This window comes from Peromyscus californicus, unplaced genomic scaffold, assembly GCF_007827085.1.
Source record: "Peromyscus californicus insignis strain IS unplaced genomic scaffold, ASM782708v3 Scaffold_6__1_contigs__length_162567912, whole genome shotgun sequence".
NCBI classification, from domain to species: Eukaryota; Metazoa; Chordata; class Mammalia; order Rodentia; family Cricetidae; genus Peromyscus; species Peromyscus californicus.
The window spans coordinates 132,596,279-132,615,909 of NW_026294584.1; the positions used below are offsets into that span (position 1 = coordinate 132,596,279).

The 19,631-nt window shown below is 43.7% G+C and overlaps 1 long non-coding RNA gene across 1 annotated transcript; it reads left to right on the forward strand.

Annotated features, from left to right (window-relative positions):
- Positions 1–210: 210 nt before the first annotated feature.
- Positions 211–4,423, forward strand: LOC128098605 (uncharacterized). The gene is made up of 3 exons (XR_008214294.1): positions 211–341; positions 2,125–2,264; positions 3,492–4,423. It is a non-coding gene; the product is annotated as an uncharacterized LOC128098605 (long non-coding RNA).
- The last annotated feature ends 15,208 nt before the right edge of the window (positions 4,424–19,631 follow it).

Consider the following 19,631-nt stretch of genomic DNA (forward strand, 5'->3'; position numbering starts at 1 on the left):
TTATTATAAACGGACCAGCTGGTGTTCCTGATTCTTTGTCGGAAATACTGGCTTCCGGCTTCTGAGCCCTACAGTGAACCCTGAGTCTTGCGTGGCTTAACGTCTTCAGCACCCCCAGACATCAACTACCGCTCCTCCACAGGACGGCGCTCCCCTCCACCAGAACCCACCAGCGCCGGACCAATCTTCCGCGTTTCCGCAGCACCGCGGCGGCGCTTCCCACAGTGCGCCGGGGCGCGCGCGGGGGCTCCTGGGAGTTGTGGTCCGGCGCCGCTCGTCGCTGCTGCGGCTGCTACGGGCTCGGCGCCGGCTTTGTCTGTCTGCGGGTGCGCGCTGCTGCGGTGAGTGAGGCCCAGGCCTGGTCTGTGCGCCCGGGAGAGGGGGCTGTGTCGTGAGCCCGCCGCCCCGGCCAGAGCGCGTGAACAGGCCAGGCCAGCTGGCCGGGCCGCAGTCGCCAAGCTGCTGACAAGGGTGCGCTGGTCGGAGAGTGGGTGGGCCGCAGTCTGCTGCGGAGGGGCCCCGCTGCGATGTCGGGGCCCCTGGGAGGCTGGGGCCCCGCGAGCGTGGGAGGGGCCACAGGAAGGTCCAGCTAGGCCCGGAGGGTGCAGAGTTCGTGCCCATGGAGATGAGAAGGGAGTGGCGTCCAGTGTAGGGGGAACTCACCCTCACCCACGAGCTCCTGATCGCTCCTTAAATTGCCGTGTTAAGATTTCCTCCGACCCCACAGATCATCCTGTCTGTCCTCCAGCCCCTCTCTCCTGAGAATGCACCATTTTAGGCCTTGAATTTGTAGGGTGTGTCTCAAATGTAAGAGATCGCTCACTTTCTGGTCATCAGTTCTTCCAAAAGCTAATGAGATGGTGTTAACTTGCTTAGTAAGTGAGGAAAACTAGAGTCGGGGCTCTTAAGCTGCTTTCCTCCAGATCGTACACCTAGGGAACCAAGGCAAGAATCCAAGTCTGGCAGAGCCTAATTCTGAGCTGTGATAGCATTTCTAATAGGAAAAGAGCAGTGTTTTGTGTAATGAAACCACGTTCTTCCAAGTGTCTTCGAGAATTTGATTGCTCTGACTTGAGATCAACAATTTCCTGTTGGCAGTTTCCTGTTATTAATCAGGGAGAGTCTGGAGACACATTTGAGGGGATATTTGTTGGCTACCTCTTAGCAGATGGAGAGGTTGAAGTATACGTTCTGTTCACTGATTTTTGACTTAACCGTGTTTTTTTATAGACACTCCAGTGACAGAAGTCCAACCCCAAGGAGGTGGCACCAAGTGCTTTTCTTTGTGAATGTGCAGGGGGTTTTGTTGGTTTTATTTCTAATCAATAGTATCTTGTATTTCTAAATGAATGCATTTGCACCATTTCAGGGGAGCCCTTTGTACTTTGTGTTCCAAGTTGGAAGTGAATGCTCTTGTCATCACAGTAATATGACTGAATGGGTAGAAGGGTCAGCTACTTGGTTAATAGAACAGGGAATTATAGCATCAGATTGCTAATTCATTAAGCTAGGAGTCCAGCATTTTGATTGGACATAGTGAAACAAAGATTATACTGTGTACCGCTCCATAAATATAAAGTGTACAAATCCAGGAATTTGATCCTTAAATAAACATTCCAAAGGGAGAAAGTGATGGTTTGGATCTAGGGCCTGCTAAGAATTGCCAGAAGGTAACAAGAAGTCTTTTGTTAGGTCCTTGTAGCTTCAGGGGAACTGGAAAGGAGAACTGGAGCTCTTCCCTCATACCAGTCAGGAAGGCTGAAATGTTGACTTCTTAGGCTTGAGGAACAAAATCAGCAACAGTTGCCTGGGAAGTGGAGGACCCCAATCTCATGTCAAGACCAAAGTACAACAGAAGTGACCCTTAACTGGGGACTAACAGGATGAAGTCCGTGCTCTGTGTCGTCTGCTGTCCACTGCCTCTTTGCTCCTCGGTCATTTTCTGTACAGTCAGTCCTGCTCTCGTTAGCCCACTTTGCATTGATACTACCTCAGGCAGTCCTGATTTCCTGTGCTTACACCCCAAACTGCACCTCCTGTTGACTTTCTTTCTCAGTAATCGGTTCTGCCCTTTCTTGTTTGCTCTTTGGTTTGGTTTGCTTTATTTTATTTTCTCTTCCTCAGGTACTCAAGCCCGGCCCATGGAAGAATCATATGAGGAAGTGGTGATTAAAGTCACAGAGCAGGAGTGGACATGTTTGGGTTTCCAACAGCTACCCTGCTGGACTGTCATGGAAGATATGCCCAGAATGTAGCATTTTTCAGTGAGTGAGTCAGCTGGTTGCTGGGATACCTTCAGAGTCCCTGTTCTCAGTACTGAGAAGCAGAAGATGCATTCATTTGGACAGGAAAAGCCTGCAAGCTGGCATTGGAAATGATGGAACAAAGCAAGGAAAGAAACAGTCTGATATGGAGGTTGTCTCCTGTAGAGAGTCCTGAGGCTGTCTCAGGCCGAATGAGTCTCTTTAGCTCTCAGCTCTATCACTGAGTATGAAAAAGTTAGGGAAACGAGGAAGAGACTTCTCTGGGATGACCCCTAGAAAATGAATAGACTGGATCAATTGTACTGTAGCTTAGTAGACTGAAAAACAGCATGAATTTTAAAAGAAGAAATTCCAATCATATTTGCATTATTAAAGAAGTTATGTCCTTCCTTAAGCTTCAGGCTTTTCCTCTGTATCATGGGATAGACAAGAGGCTGCATCCTGTAAGAATTCATGGCATAGGCATAAAATATCTGAAATTTTGCTGCTTATTTCCTGAGATCATAAATACTGTCAGGAGAGTGGACTGGAATAGGGTGACTTTCATGCCGACAGTACAGTGTAAGCCTCAGGGCTTCTCACGAAAATAGGTCTCTCCTGTGCTTGATTTTATGCTTGTGTTTAAAGGGATGCTTTTAAGGTTTTCAAGCTTTAGTCCCTTTGTATACTGACTCTACACCTGTTTGGGAGTCAGCTAAAACTTGGAAGGGGGGAAAAAACTTGTGTGATTCTCTGTATAATTTTCTTATTTTATGAGCCTGTTTTTATTGCTTATAAAGTAATCATCTTAGGGCTGGAGAGATGGCTCAGTGGTTAAGAGTACTGGCTACTCTTCCAGGGGACCCAGGTTCAATTCTCAGCACCCCCTCCAAAAAATAAAAATAAAATAACAATAATAATAATAATAGTAGTAGTAGTAATACGTGTCTATCTCCCAAGAATTTGGGAGGCTACGTTAAAGTTAAAAGCAGTACATAGCTATGGAGCATGCTAATATTTGAATCCTACAGATAATACACCTATTAATAGTTATGTGACCTCCCTATGCTCTCACTTTCTTATCTGTAGCAATCTCAGGATGATTTTCAGGATTCAGTTATGTATGCAAAGTTCATAGTAAAATGCCTGGCACATAATAAGCACTCTAAGGGTTATGTTTCTTTTTTCCCTGTTCTTCTCACTCAGCATATTGGTGCATCTTACATGACTTCCCTCTCGTTTTACCAGATGTGATGACAGAAGCCCACAAATATGATCATTCAGAGGCCACAGGATCGTCAAGCTGGGATTTCCAGAGTTCTTTCAGAAGAGAGAAGCTGGAACAAAAGTCCCCAGATTCTAAGACACTACAGGAAGACTCCCCTGGAGTGAGACAGAAGGTCTATGATTGCCAGGAATGTGGGAAGTCTTTCCGGCAAAAAGGTAGTCTAACATTGCATGAGAGAATCCACACTGGTCAGAAGCCTTTTGAGTGCACCCAGTGTGGAAAGAGCTTCAGAGCCAAAGGCAATCTAGTTACACATCAGCGAATTCACACAGGAGAGAAACCCTATCAGTGCAAAGAGTGTGGGAAAAGCTTTAGTCAGCGAGGCAGTCTAGCTGTTCATGAGAGACTCCACACTGGACAGAAACCCTATGAATGTGCCATTTGCCAGAGAAGCTTCAGGAATCAAAGTAACCTTGCTGTTCACCGAAGAGTTCACAGTGGTGAGAAGCCCTATAGATGTGACCAGTGTGGAAAAGCTTTCAGTCAGAAGGGGAGCTTAATTGTCCACATCAGAGTTCACACAGGTCTGAAGCCCTATGCGTGTTCTCACTGCAGGAAGAGTTTCCACACCAGGGGGAATTGTATTCTGCATGGAAAAATCCACACAGGAGAAACACCCTATCTCTGTGGCCAGTGTGGGAAAAGTTTCACCCAGAGAGGGAGCCTGGCTGTGCACCAGCGAAGCTGCTCACAAAGGCTCACCCTGTAACCATTCTCTTCAAAGGAAGTTCTTAAGAATTAAGAATACAAAACCCTCTGTAATCAAGAAAGTTATCTAATTCTATAGGGTAAGTGGAAATTCTTCCAGAAGGACCAGTATTTGATAGGACAAACTGACTTTTTCCCTTTCCCCCAAATGAATATGAAAAATAAATGTCTTGTTTTGTCATTATCATGTATTTTTCATAACTTCTTTATTTTGATCCAGTTTCTAAGGTACACTCATTAATCTCTCATGTCACACTTGACCTTGTTCTTAGTATAGCAGATACAAATTTTAGATTTGTAGCGTATACCATAAGCCTTTTTTTAAAATCAATTCCTGGGCTGTAGAGAAGGCTCAGCTCTTAAAGGTTAGGCTCACAATGAAAAAAAAAAAAATTAGCTCTTCATCAATCTCAAGGTCCTTTTCTTCTGTATACAATTTACTCTGCATTCAAGACCACTGGGCAGAATCCAGGGGATAAATCTGTTTTATTAATATTTTTGTTGGATCTAAATAATGAATCAGCTCAGTAACCTAATAGACTGCTACTGTCCATAGCAGAGGCCCTAGCCTTATAAAACAAGTTTTCCTTACAAGCTTGCAAAGGTTTGGAATATGCACATTGAGATTTTCTTCAGCCCTACACTTCTAATTATAACTTTTTTAATTTTCTAAAAATCCTATACTTACATGTTACTTTCCATTAAGGGAATTCCAAACTCCCTGAGAAACACAATGGCCTTCAGTCTTTTTATGGAGACAGTGTTGAGGTTGGGAACACCTAGAAAGAAAGGACTTGTCATTCTAACTGGAGCCTATACTACTTTGTAGTCAGTAATGACAGTCAACTCCTCCAGCAATACTGTGCTCCTCCTACAGACTGACAATTTGGAAACATAACTCCCTCTTAATTCTATTTTAACCTTCGTGGGATGAGATCTGAAGAAAATTGAGAGAGGAGAGGTTGGTTTGTGGGGAAATTTTTATTTTTTAATCTGAAGCCACTGTAATTCTTCATGCTGAGCATTTCTGTAAATAACTTAAGAATAATGTAGAGAAGTTTTCACATTAAGGTACCATCTTAGTTAGGATTACTATTGCTGATGAAACACTGCAGTGAGCCGCAAGAATATATTATAGAGATTCAGCTGTATATAATAAGCTATACCTTGACCTAATAGACCTAATAACTCCAAATAACCAAGGAGTCCTTCCAGAGGAAGCCATTTATCAAGGAATATTTAGTGTTATTTAGCTTTTAATATATATCAGCTGTTTTCTGCTATGAAATTCTTGTGTGCCCATATACTAGGCTCTATGGCAGACAGGTAAGCTTCTCAGACCTACTGCTCTTCACTGCTGAGCCCTCTCTTCAGCCCCTCTACAACCTTATCTTTTTGTTGTTGTTTTGTTTTATTTTATTTTATTTTGTTTTGTTTTTCAAGACAGGGTTTCTCTGTGTAGCTTTGCACCTTTCCAGGAACTTACTCTGTAGCCCAGGCTAGCCTCGAACTCACAGAGATTCACCTCCCTCTCCTTCCCAGGTGCTGGGATCAAATCATGCACCACCACCACCTTGCTACTACAACCTTATCTTAACAGAGGCATTTTCTTAATTGAAATTCCCTCCTGTCAGATGACTTTAGCTTGTGCCAGGTTGACATACAGCCATCCAGCACAGGTACCATTCTGTTCTTTGTAGTAGACCTTATAAGCCATAGCCTCTTTAATCCCAAGAGGCTCATGAAAACAATCATCATCTACAGGGGTAAATTATGTCAAAGGTCTTTGGGCATTCAAATTTTATGGATTTGATTAGTGAGAGAGAGTACTCTCAGGAATACTTAGATAACATTTGAAGATGTATACAAAACTAACATTTCCATTTGTAGTGACCATTTGTAATCACACACTAAAAATTTAAATTAAACTGGAATATTATGCAGTGGAATTAAACCCAGCAATAAAATATGTCCACAAAACATGAACAGTATTATGGATATATCAGAAAATCTTACATTGAAAGAGTCTGAGCACAGATATATAGTGTATGACCCCTCCCCCCGTATTTCTTCATGCAACAAGAAGAGCTGGTAGTGACTTGAAATATCTTCAAGTGGAATGTGCATGAGTCCATATAGTCCTTACCATCCACTGAATGCACAGTTAAGATCTGCATATGTAAGGCATACCGCAGTAACAATCAGGCAGTTTTAGCAAACTGCACACAAGTCCTTTGTCACTCATTCTTGAAAAGTCGGTGTCTCAGTCACCTCTGTCTACACAGGCTGATAACCCAAGAAGTTAATAGAAGACAGAAATGATGCCACATTGCTTCAGTGATAGGCACCAAAACCCTTACAAGGTCAGCAAAGTTTGCCTACTTTTGGAATACTTGCTATGGGAAATCAGCTACCATGATTAAAAAAAAGAAAAAAGAAAAAAAAAAGAAGCCACTGTAATGTATAAGCTCCGTGTATGGTCCAATTGATAGGTTCAGCTCAACAGACAGCATCAACCCTCTTTTTTTTTTTTTTTTAAAGACTTTTTTTTTAATTTTATATATGAGTGTTCTATCTGCATGTATGTCTGCAGGCCAGAAGAGGGCACCAGATTGCATTACAGATGGTTGTGGGCCACCATGTGGGTGCTGGGAATTGAACTCAGGACCTCTGGAAGAGCAGCCAGTGCTCTTAACCACTGAGTCATCTCTCCAGCCCCAGCATCAATCCTCTTAATTTTGTTTCTCTTGCTATGATGAGAAAAGCAAGTTAGGGAAGAAAGTGTATTTTGGTTTACATTTCCATGTCAAGGAAGGTATGGCCAAAGGAACATGAAGCCAGATAGGGCTGAGCTATAGAACCTCAAAGCCCACTGCAGGTGACATACATCCTGCAGTATGGGGGGCGGGGGACACACAACGACATGACGGGGATGACACAAGACCAAGTGTTAAAACTCGTGAGCCCACTGGATGATGGTGGCGCACCCTTTTAATCCCAGCACTAGAGAGGCAGAGGCAGGTAGATCTCTGTGAGTTCAAGGACAGCCAAGGCTACACAGAGAAACCCTGTCTCAAAAAAAAAAAAAAAAAAAAAAATGTGAGCCTATGAGCATTTTGCATTCAGACCACAACAGATCTCCAGCCACAATAATGCGTACATCCCAAGAAAATGTTAGGTGCCTACAGTCTAAGCTAACATTCGGTGAATCTTGACTTGTAGTGTCAGCCAAGCCCTGTTCTTATCTGGATCCCCTCCTAAGCACGTCAGGGGTGGCAGAATGTACTTCCTTATAGTTGAGTTGAGAACTCCAGCTTCTCACTGGCTATTGAATTTAGTCTAAGGAGCCTGCACAAGTTTTCTGACACCACGTGACCATTTTCTTGAACAAAGAGAAGCTGTCCTTGCAGTTGCTAAATGCACAGGCCTATGATAATGTTATAGCAGTGACATTGCTTCACATTTACCATGGTATACCAGTGGGAAGCAGGTCTCGGGTTCTATCCACACTCAAAGGTAGATGATACAAGGGGATGACTCATTGGCACCAAGCCTAGAATATTCACTTTCTTCTTTTGTTTGTTTGTTTGTTTCCAGACATGGGCTCACTAAGTAGCCCTAGCTATCCCAGAACACACTCTGTAGACCAGGCTGGCCTCAAACTCACAGAAATCCACCTGCCTCTGCTTCTGAGTGCTGGGATTAAGGGTGTGTGTAACTATGCCCAGCTAGAATATTCATTTTCTATGGATGCTGAAACAAAGTACTAGAACTGAGTGAGTTGCGACAAGAGTAATGCGTTATCTGATAGTTTGGGAGGCTAGAAATCTGAAATCAGGGTATCTTCAGGGCGATGGTCTCTCTGAAGCATATAGAGTAGAAACCTTCAACTCCTGTTGGTTGCTAGGAATTCTTGGTTTCTTAACCAGCTACAGAATTTCATTTCTACTTGTATGGTCTCATGGCATCCCTGTGTGTTTCTTTGTCTCATCTTACATAACACAAGTCCTGTTGGGTTAAGGACCTATCTTACTCCAGTCTGGCCTCATCTTAGCTAATTACATTGGCAAAGACTATCAATAATCAGGCCACTGAACCCATTACACTTTCAGCATGTCTGCCATAGTGTCAGAAACATCCGTTGGAGAAAAGCACGTACATCTACCATAATGGATCTACAGATACAGTTCAGGACATCTGCATCATTGGGAATCTTGGTAGAAATCAACATTATCAGCACCTGTCTGACACCTCCCAAAACTGTAAGTGGGCAGAGAGAAGGGACGGAAGGGACCACAATCTTTAAATATGCCTAGTACCCATTTGGTTCGCCAGCTGTGTAATTTCTAGAACTTCCTGCCCATAACTTAGGGTATCAAGAGAGGGCACATCTTTTTCCATGGTAGGTTCCTGATTATTAGGCTTCTATTCAAGGTGCAATGCCACAGTAGACTACAAAATCCAACATCAGTAGTAAATGTGTGGTTTCTTGTTGCTTGGATTCTAATGGCTCCCTCAGGGGAGGGGGGTGAGAAGGCACAGACACCAGGAGTCCATTGAAGGCAAATAACAAACTCATTTATTCAATAACAGGGAAGACCTTATATACCCTCCTCTCAGTTCCCAGTCTGTGTGGTCGTCTCTTATTGGCTGGGCACAATTAAGAACTCTTTGACAATAACTGTTGCTAGGCCCTCAGGCAGACTCCAGGTTGGCTCATAAAGAGTACATTATGTGCATACCTTGGCAACTGGTCTGAGCCAATTCCCTTGACCCTATGGGCCTGTCCTACTACAGTTTCTGACCTAACTTTTTAAGATTTTTTTTTTAATTTTCAGTTATGAGTGGGTCAAAATGAGTTCCTACCTTTTGTAATGCATTTCTGGCACTCTTATACTAGAAGGGTGTTTATGTCAGTGCTTGGACACTTTCATACTGAAAGGATGTTTACAGCAGTGCTTGACTTATCGGTCTTGGATAAGTGCTGAGGGTTGTTGTTTAAGTTTCATTGTGGAGACAATTGGTTCTGATTTGTGGGAGAAGGAGAGGCTAGGGTACTCAGCTACTTGTCCTGTGGTCAGAGGGCCTAAGGATCAGTGGGAGCCAAATGTTTTAATGCTGTGGAAAATGTCATCGGATTTCCTTATGGTGATTGTATTGAATTTCTAGACCATTTTTGGTAATGTAGATGTTTTTACAATATTAATTCTGCCAGTCCATGAGCAGCATGATAGATCTTCCCATCATCTCATTTTTCTTCAGTATCTTTGAGTTTTTATTGTTGAAATCTTTTCTCTCCTCAGCTAGGTTTTCTCCTGGTATTTTTTGAAGCTGTTATGAATTGGACTTTTCCCTGATCTGTTTCCCAGCAAGTTCATTATTGGTATATAGAAAAGCTATTGATACTTTATGTTGATTCTATATTCAACTACTCACTGAAAGTGTTTATCAATACTAGGAATTTTCTGATGAGCTATTTAAGGCCCTGTCATCTCCAAGCAGGCTTACTTCTTCATATTGTATACCTTCTTTATCCTTCTCCTGCCAAATTGCTTTATCTAAACTTTAAGTACTATATTGAATAAGCGAGTGGAAAATAGACACTCCTGTGTCCCTCCTGATTTCAGAAGAAATGCTTTCAGTCTTCCCCCATTTAGTATAATGTTGACTATAGGTGACTTTATTAAGATATGTTCCTTTTATTTCTAACATCTTTAGGGCCTTTGTCCTGAAGGGATATTGAACTTTATAAATGGCTTTTTATGCATTCAGTTTGCAAGAATTTTATTGAGAATTTTTGTGTCTATGTTCCTCAGAGAAAGTGATCTGTTGTTTTCCTTTTTTGTTTGTTTGTTTTTTGGTTTGTTTTTATCCTTGTCTAGTTTTGTTACTGCTTAAGCCTGGCTTTGTAGAATAAGCTTGGTAGTTTTCCTTCTATTTCTCTTACACGGAATAGTTTGCAGAGCACTGAAATTTTGTGTGGTATTTATTTATTTTTGTTACATGGTTGTGCACATGTGCATACATAGTGTCCTGTGACTTTTTCCCTAGGAAGACGAACACACAGATACACACACACACACACACACACACACACACACACACACACACACACGGACTCATCCACAAAGGGAACTCATGACAAACCAAAATAATGATGGCATTGAAGTCTCAGTTGGAAAACCATTGAGTTTTTATTGGAGTTATTAACCGGCATGTGTGAGGGGTTACTTACAGAAGCAGGGATGCTCACAGCTGCATCACTGAAAAAAACCACCACGACACAGGTAATAATGCACCAAAGGCTACATTGCTGGGGCTGTCAGCACCCCTTACAAACAGCTCTTCAGGTCAGAGAGCTCTCCTCTCTGCAGCTCCACTGGTCAGAGTCCAGAGTCTCCTCCGTCTCCTCCTATAAAAAGGGAGACAGCTAGCCGGGTGGTGGTGGCGCACGCCTTTAATCCCAGCCCTCAGGCAGCAGAGCCAGGCGGATCTCTGTGAGTTCGAGGCCAGCCTAGACTACCAAGTGAGTTCCAGGAAAGGCACAGAGCTACAAAGAGAAACCCTGTCTCGAAAAACCAAAAAAAAAAAAAAAAAAAGGGGGGGGGGGGAGAGCTTCAAGAATCTTTTTTTTATTTTTTTACAAGTGGAATCTTGTAAGTTTCCACTTCTCAGACCCATGGTGTTGTGTTAACCTCCTGAGTTCCTGAGTCCCCCACCCACTTCAGAAAGGAATGTTTCGATTTGAAATAAACCAGTAGATGACACAGGGGCACATGGAGGTCAGTATTGGACACATTCCTAAATTGCTTTCCCCATCTTTATCCAACTGAATCTCCCACTGAACCTGGGGTTCAGGGGTTTGATTGCACTAGTAAATCTCTGAGATCCTCCTTTGCCTCCCCAGCACTGGGACTAAAGGGACATGCCAGCCATGTCCATCTTTTTATGTGGATGCTGAAGATCAGAACTCAGGTCCTCCCTCTTGGGTGGCAAGCACTTTCCTGATTGAGCTCTCTCTCCAGCCCCTCAGGAAGACTTGATTTCTGCTTCGTCTCGGTTGTCATGGGCCTTTAGTCTAAGGTGTTAATATCCTCTTGATCTCTTCTTGGTAAGTCATGTGTTTAGGAATTTTTTTCTTCTAAAATTTTCCAGTTTTTTTTTTTTATATGTATACAGTGTTCTGTCTGCATGTATCCCTGCAGACCAGAAGAGGGCACCAGATCTCATTACAGATGGTTGTGAGCCACCATGTGGTTACTGGGAATTGAACTCAGGACCTTTGAAAGAACAAGCAGTGCTCTTAACCTCTGAGCCATCTCTCCAGCCCCCAGTTTTGTTTTTTATGTATAAATATACAACGTCTTTTCTAATGTTCCTTTGAATTTCATTGGAATTAATTGTACCCTTCTCCCTTTTCACTTGCCTAGTTTAGGAATTTGTCAACCTTGTTTATTTTTTCAGTGAAGAAACTCTGGTTTGTTGATTTTATATATTATTCTTTTACTATTTCACTATTCTCTGCCCTGATCTCTAGTATGTGGGGGTTTGTTGTTCCTTTAATACCTTGAAGTACATGATTAGTTATTTATTTATCTCTGACTTTACTGTAAGAACACTCAGCCATACATTTTCTTATTAGTGACTTAGCTGTATCTCAATGGCTCTGGTAAGCTGTGCTTGCATTTTCCTCTGAGGCAGGAACTTTGGGACACCCTCCCAAATTTCTTCAATGACTCACTGGTCATAAAAAAGTCTACTGTCCAGCCTCTGAGTGTCTGTGTAGTTCCTGGGGTTTCTCTTCTACTGATTTCTAGTTTTGCTGTACTGCGATCTGACACAATACAATTAACTGTTTAGACTTCGTGTATTAGTAAGACTTGCTCTGCAGTCAAAACTATGGTCTCCTAGCATTACTTGTTCATTTATTTGTTTGTTTAGTGTGTTTTGTGTTCTTGCTGCCCCTCCCCCCCTCCCACCAGCCCCTTCTGCTTTCCTGTCTTCGTTTTAAGCCGGTTTTGCACACATCCACCATTACTGTGTTTGTAACTGTAATGGCCTCATCACATTCAGAAGATAGCGTCTCACAGCATTCCCCATCATCCTCTGGCTCTTACACTCTTCCCACAACCTCGCCTGCAGTGTCCCATGACCTTGGAGGGGGTATTATAGATGTCCTGTTCAGGGCTGAGGACTGAGCAATCACTTGTTCTTGACATTTTGAAAAGTTGTGAGTCTCTGCACAAACCATTACCCTCTACAATAAGAAGCTTCCCTGATCAATACTGACAGCAACACTAGGCTATGGGTATAAAATAAACACACATATTTAGAAGGTAGTTTGACCACATGTCTGTTTAGCAAAACATCAGTAGTAAACTCCCCCAGTCCCTACCACGGCCTGTGAGTTCACCACCCATAAGCTCTTGACCCAGTTTCCCATACCAGGCATGTATTCCTTTCCATGGAGCAGGCCTCAGATCCAAACAGAAAACAGTTGGTTGCCCACACAACAGTCATGCCGTTACTGCATCAGTGGGCACATCCTGACTGAGAGGTTGTATCATAGCATGTTGGATGTACAAGTAGGTAAAGCCATGGATGACTATTCTCAGACAGCAGCCTACACAACACCTCTGACATTATGAACACTCGCCAGCAGGGAGGGAGCTTCCAGACTGGTTCCAGCTTTATTTCTGTGTCCTATATCCAAAGTGTGTAATATTTACAATAGGTCGTGCCATCTAATTCTGGCAAGGAACCACAGCTTTCCCATTCCTTCTTCCATGGTGTGTCCTTAGCTTTTGGGGTGGGGTGTTGAAACAGATGTACAGTTTATAGATGAGTATTCAGCTGTCACTTGTTCTGATCACGTTGGCTAGTTATGGGCTATATTGGTCAGGGTTCTCTGGAGTAAGAGAACTTATAGAATGAGTACACACATACACTCACATATTTATAGCTTAATCATATGTGGAGTACTTGGGCAGGAAGTATGTCAGATATACACTTGCCCATAATTAGATGTTGGCAGGAAATACGTCTAGGTGTATGCTTGCCCTTGATTGGACCTGATAGGAAATATGGTGGCCTTATGGGGTCGCCCTTTTAAGCCTCTGCAAGGTATGATTCATTGCCATTTTCCCAGGAACCCAGAGATGGACCTGGCCAGAGTCCATCTACCTGGCCAGTATTTAAAGCTTGCTTCAAATTTGGCTTTAAATTGTGGTAGTGGCCTTATTCTCAACCAGTAGGATTAACATAAGCATAGTTATTTGGAAGGTAATTTAATGACATATCATATCCATTCAGCAGAACAGCAGCAGTGGCTTCCAAACTGTGACAGCCCGAATCATTGACTTTGAGCTTAGCTTCCAGTATCATGTTGGAACTCCCTCCTCTGGCGCAGGCCCCAAATCCATCAGAAAGTAGCTGGTTACTCCCGTAAGACTTGGCGCTATTGCACCGGGGACACATCTTGTCAGGTCTGTCAGTAGCGCCACACTGGAGGTCCACCGCTAGGTAAACCGGTTACTGACAGTTCTCTCACACGGCCTCATAACACTTCCGGAACTGTGAGAGCCAGCCTTCCAGGAAGCCGCACCCACCCCAGTTCCAGCTTGATTTCTCGGTCCTGAAACCAGAACATGTGACATGTGCTGTCTTCAGGAGCAGGGTCTGATTCTTTTGTTTTGGTGGGCAACCCACAGGAATGCCATAGTCAATTTTTGACTGCATTGTTTGATCTCTTGGTATTTAGCTGTCTAGTTCTTTGTACATTCTACATATTAATCCTCTGTTGTGTGTATAGCTGGCAAAGATTTTCTCCCTCTCCTTTGGGTACCTCTTTCCTCAGTTAACTCTTTGTTGTATAAAACCTTTTCAGTTTCATGTATTTGTTGACAGTCAGCCTTATGTTCTGAGGGACTAGAGTCCTTTTTTCAAAGTCCTTACCTATACCTAAATCTTGAGATATTTTTCCTCTAGCAGTTTTAGAATTTCAATTCTTACATTAAAATCTTTGATCCTTGGGGCTGGAGAGATGGCTCAGTGGTTAAGGACACTGGCTGCTCTTCCAGAGAAAACGGGTTCAATTCCCAGCACCCACATGGTGGCTCACAACTGTCTGTAACTCCAGTTCCAGGGGATTCTGCACCCTCACACCAATGTACATTAAATAAATTTTTAAAAAAAAGCTAAAAAAAATCTTTGGCCGGGTGGTGGTGGCACACGCCTATTATTAACCCAGCACTTGGGAGAGAGCCAGGCGGATCTCCGTGAGTTCGAGGCCAGCCTGGGCTACCAAGTGAGTTCCAGGAAAGGCACAAAACTACACAGAGAAACCCTGTCTCGAAAAACCAAAAAAAAAAAAAAAAAAAAAAAAAAAATCTTTGATCCTTTCAGAATTGATTTTTGTGAAGATGAGATCTAACCACCAGGTTTGGTTTCCTCCCCGCCCCCCCCCCCCTTTCTTTTTTGAGACAAGGTTTCTCTGTGTAGCCTTAAGTTGTCCTGGAACTCACTTTGTAGACCAGGCTGGCCTCTAACTCATAGAGATCTACCTGCCTCTGCCTCCCAAATGCTGGGATTAAAAGTCTGCGCCACCACCTCCAGCCCCAGATTTCACTCTTTTACGTGTAGCTATCCATTTTCACAACACCATTTGTTTAAAGAGCTGTCTTTTCTCTAGTGTGTACTTTTGGCATCTTTGTCAAAATCAGGAGGCTATAAACTGCATGGGTCTACACCTGGGCCTTCCTGTCTGTCATTGCATCCCAGTTTTAGTGCCCAGGTCAGGTTGATCTGATCTCTATGACTGAGTACTACCACTTGAAAGCAGGTGTGGCAATGCCTCCTGCCTTGTTCTTGTTTTGCTTAGCTGAGGACTGCTTTATCTCCCCAAGATCTTCTGTGCTTCTAAGTGAATTTTAAGGTTGTTTCTCTATTTCTGTGAAGATTGTCACTGGATTTTTGATGAATGATGTTTATATTGATTTTGCAAAAGTATCCATTTTCACAAAGTATATTCTGTTTAACCCACAGCATGGAAGCTCTTCCTATCTTCTGCAAGTCGTAATTTTTTTTTAATTTATTTATTTATATGAATACAACATTCTGCCTCCATATATGCCTGCACGCCAGGAGAGGGCACCAGATCTCATTATAGATGGCTGTGAGGCACCATGTGGTTGCTGGGAATTGAACTCAGGACCTCTGGAAAAGCAGTCAATGCTCTTAACCTCTGAGCCATCTCTCCAGCCCTGGTTACAGGTCTTAATCCAGTGTCATAAGGATATCTTCCCGTATCAACAAAGGATCTCAATATCTCTCTCTCCCTCTCTCTCCCTCTCTCTCCCTCTCTCTCCCTCTCTCTCCCTCTCTCTCCCTCTCTCTCCCTCTCTCTCTCTCTCTCTCTCTCTCTCTCTCTCTCTCTCTCTCTCTCTCATTATGTGTATGGAGCTGGAGAGATGGCTGAGAGGTTGAGAGCACTGGTTGCTTTTCCAGAGGTCCTGAGTTCAGTTCCCAGCAACCACATGGTGGCTCACAACTATCTATAATGAGATCTGGTGCCTTCTCCTGAAATACAGGCATACATGCGGGCAGAACACTGTGTACATAATAAATAAATCTTTTAAAAAAATTAGTGTGTGTGTGTGTGTGTGTGTGTGTGTGTGTGTGTGCAGGAGGAGGTCTGAGAGGTATCAGATCACATAGAGTTACAGGCAGTTGTGAGTTACCTGATGTGGGTGCTGGGAATTGAACTCAAGTCCTCTCCAAGAGGAGTATGTGCTCTTAACCACTGAGCCCCATGTCTCTAACCCACAAACAAGCACTCTCAACCAACATTTCCACTCAAGGAGTTCCCCTAGATGGCTGAAGGATAGGATTTGTTAATATCTCCCTTACCAGTTTAGAAATCCAAAATTTTTAAAATGAACTAAATTATCAAGCATCACTCTCTCTGGCCTGAGCTGATGTCAATATTGAGTATTCTCTTCTCTGATGAAGATGGGGGCTAGCAAGAAGAGATGCTATGGCTGCTTGGGAAAGAGAACCTGCACTGGGTGACATGACAGCAGATGAAAAATTCCCCAACCAGCTGGTAGAAATGAGATTTAAGGGTGATATTGATAGGTTTTCTGCACCCTTCCCTGCCCCCATAATAAGTTTCTCTGCCAATGCAGTAAGCCAGATCAAATTGAATTGAAAAGGAATAACAACAGTTTTATTTGAGCAGAGCAACTCATGGGTGGTGCTCAGGTCCCAGAGATCGAGGCCAGAGAGGTCTCGCCCATAAATGAAAGCAGGGAGATTTTATAGCCTGTAGGCCAAGGGTGATGACATGTCCACCAGAAGCTGGATTGGTGCCCAAGTATGGTCAAAAACTGAGCACTTAAGCAGGGATTTGGGTGGCTGGCAACTTCAAAGAAGCTGCAGTAGCCACCAAGACTGCAGATCTTTGGACTTTTTGGAGCTTTGTTTGGAGGCTCTCTCAGAGGGTGGGTTTGGAGAGAGACAGGAATGGAGCTTCCCAGATGATGCAGGGGTGAGCCGGAAATTCCAACAGAACAGATATATGTTAGGTGATTAAAGTTTATTAAAATCTCTAAGGTTAGACAGATGTGGTGGCATATGTCTTTTTGTCTGTTTGCTTGCTTTTTGTTTCTTTGAGGTAGGAATTCTCTATGTAGCTCTGGCTGTCCTGGAACTAGCTTTGTAGATCAGGCTGGTCTCAAACTCACAGAGATCCACCTGCTTCTGCTGAGATTAAAGAGGTGCTGGGCAGCACATATCTTTAATCCCAGTACTCCCAGGCTGAAGCAGGCAGATCTCTGTGATCTACAAAATGATCTGGTCTATAAAATGTATGAGTTCCAGGACAGCCAGAACTATGTAGAGAGACCCTGTTGAAGAAGAAGGAGGAGGAGGAGGAGAGGAAGGAAAAGGAAGATTGATTTAACCATAAAACAACCTCTCCATTAACTTTTCAGTTTAATGAATATCTAATCTGGTGAACCAGCTTGCCTTCATTTTTAGGCTTAAAAAACCGTCTTATAATAAAGACAAACTAGGTTCATTCCTGCATGAGACCAAAACAGGAAAAATATACTTTGCAGGTTAAGCATTCTGTTTGCAGCTGAGACAGGTAAGAATTAAGTTCCTGCTGGGCAGTAGTGGTGCATGCCTTTAATCCCAGCACTTGGAAGGCAGAAGCAGGAGGATCTCAGTGAGTTCGAGGCCAGCCTGGTCTACAAAGTGAGTTCCAGGACAGCCAGGGCTACACAGAGAAACTGTTAATATTCTGACCCGCCCTACGTCCTGATGTAAAAGCCTCATTTTAAGGGAAAACCCCTCCCCTTCCTCTCTTTTTTCCTCCCATGAGGTGCGCACCCTCAACCCCCCTCTCTCTCTCTCTCTCTCTCCCTCTTTCCTATCGTTCTCTTTGTCTCTCTATTATAATAAACTATTTCCTTAGCCGGGTGGTAGTGGCACACACCTTTAATCCTAGCACTCGGGAGGCAGAGGCTTTTAATTTCAGAGGGTCTCCTTGTGGTAGGAGTCTCCCTCTTCTCTGGGCACTATTGTCTAGCCTTCATTTGGGTGTAACTGCAGTTTCAGTGGCTAACTGCACCAGAATGGGCCCCTCACAGATCTGTTCCAATTTGTTCTATTTCCTGGCTGAACTGCAGCATGTTTCCCTGCACACATGGGATACCCTCCAGGTCCCCCCATGCAATATATCATAACAGAAACCCTGTCTCAAAAAAAAAAAAAAAGAATTAAGTTCCTAATCCCAGCACTCAGAAAGCAGAGGCAGGTGGATCTCTGAGTTCAAGGCCAGCTTGGTCTAAACAGTGAGTTCCAGGACAGCCAGGGCTTTGTAGAGAGACCATGTCTCAAAAAAGAAAAAAGAAAATTCAAATAGTAAAAGAAAATGCTCTACAAAACTTGGAGAGCCGTCCATGTAACCCTGTCTTTTAATAATCAAAGACTCAGACCAGGGCCCTTTCGTCACTGGAACATAAGGGCTAGGAGTATACAAATAAAAGAAATAAAGGCTTCAGAAAAACTATAGCGGTTGAAACTGGGCCTAAGGAAATAAATCCATGGCTGGAACGTGCATTAAATAAAGAGGCCTGCAGCTCACACAGCAGGGATTCGGGAAGCCTGCACAGCGGGAGGCCACGCCCCTCCAGGGGGAGCCTTGTTCCTGCTTCAGTCTCAGGGATGGAATGCATGAGCTTCTTACAGGACAAGATAACCCCAAGGGACGCCACCTTGTAAGTCCTTATCCTTCCTGTTCCTGAACCACAAGGGGCATCTGTTGTTCAAGACAGAAAACCCCCTACCCACACTTTCTGACTCCCTGTGTAGGAACCATTTACACCTCCTGCCTTAAAAGTGAGTGGGGGTGGTGGGGAAGAATTGGAGTTCTTGAGACCTCTGGGTAGATGACACCGCTCCAGCCTGAGCACTGTCAGAGCAGATGCCTGCAGGTATCAGGGCAAGCATTAATTGGGATCTTGTGAAGGCAATACAGACCCCATCTTAGGGTAGGGCCACCATCTCAGACCACCTGCTGTACTCACTTCCAGGAAGGACCTCAGGAATGTGCCATGACAACTCGAACAGATACAGAGCAGTACCCTCCTGCAGACATTCTGTCTGCAGTTTATGGCCCTTGAAGATATCCAGATAATCCTGCTGAGCAGTCCAGATAATCGTGTTCAGCAGTTGTGGTTCCCCGACAAAAAGTCTAGCCCAATGGTTTCAAATGTGGTTTCGTGCCCAAAGTCTAGACCAATAGTTTCAAAAAATCACCTTGCCCCATATCCCTTCTACCCAATCCCAAGCATGTAATTCCTGGCTTGTGGTTTTTCCCTATAAAAACTCTACACCTGGGCTCGTGGCCACTGCCACATTTCCTTCCATCTGCTGTGTGGTGGCCTAGGATGAATCTGAATAAAAGGGCCCTTATGTGCTTGCATCTGGAAACCGGCTCCTTGGGGGTCTGGGGTGGTGGTGGTGGTAAGACAATCTATCCTTTTCACTGTTGTGTTTCAGCAGTCTATCCAAGGTCAGTCTCCATTGCCATGCCATAAGGGAAGTGTCTGACTCCAGCAGGGTCATCTGAGCTTTGTGTTTATCTAGATTCCATCCAGTGCCAGTAGGAGGCCCCCTGGTGAATTTAAGACCCAGAACAAAATAGCAGCAGGATTTGAGTCAGTACTATTTTGGTAACCTACCCTAAATAAAAATGTAGACTGTCCTGGGCAGTGGCGGTGCATGCCTTTAATCCTAGGCAGATCTCTGAGTTCAAGGCCAGCCTGGTCTACGTAGGGAGTTCCAGGACAGTCAGACAAACCCTATCTAGAAAAAACAAAACGGAA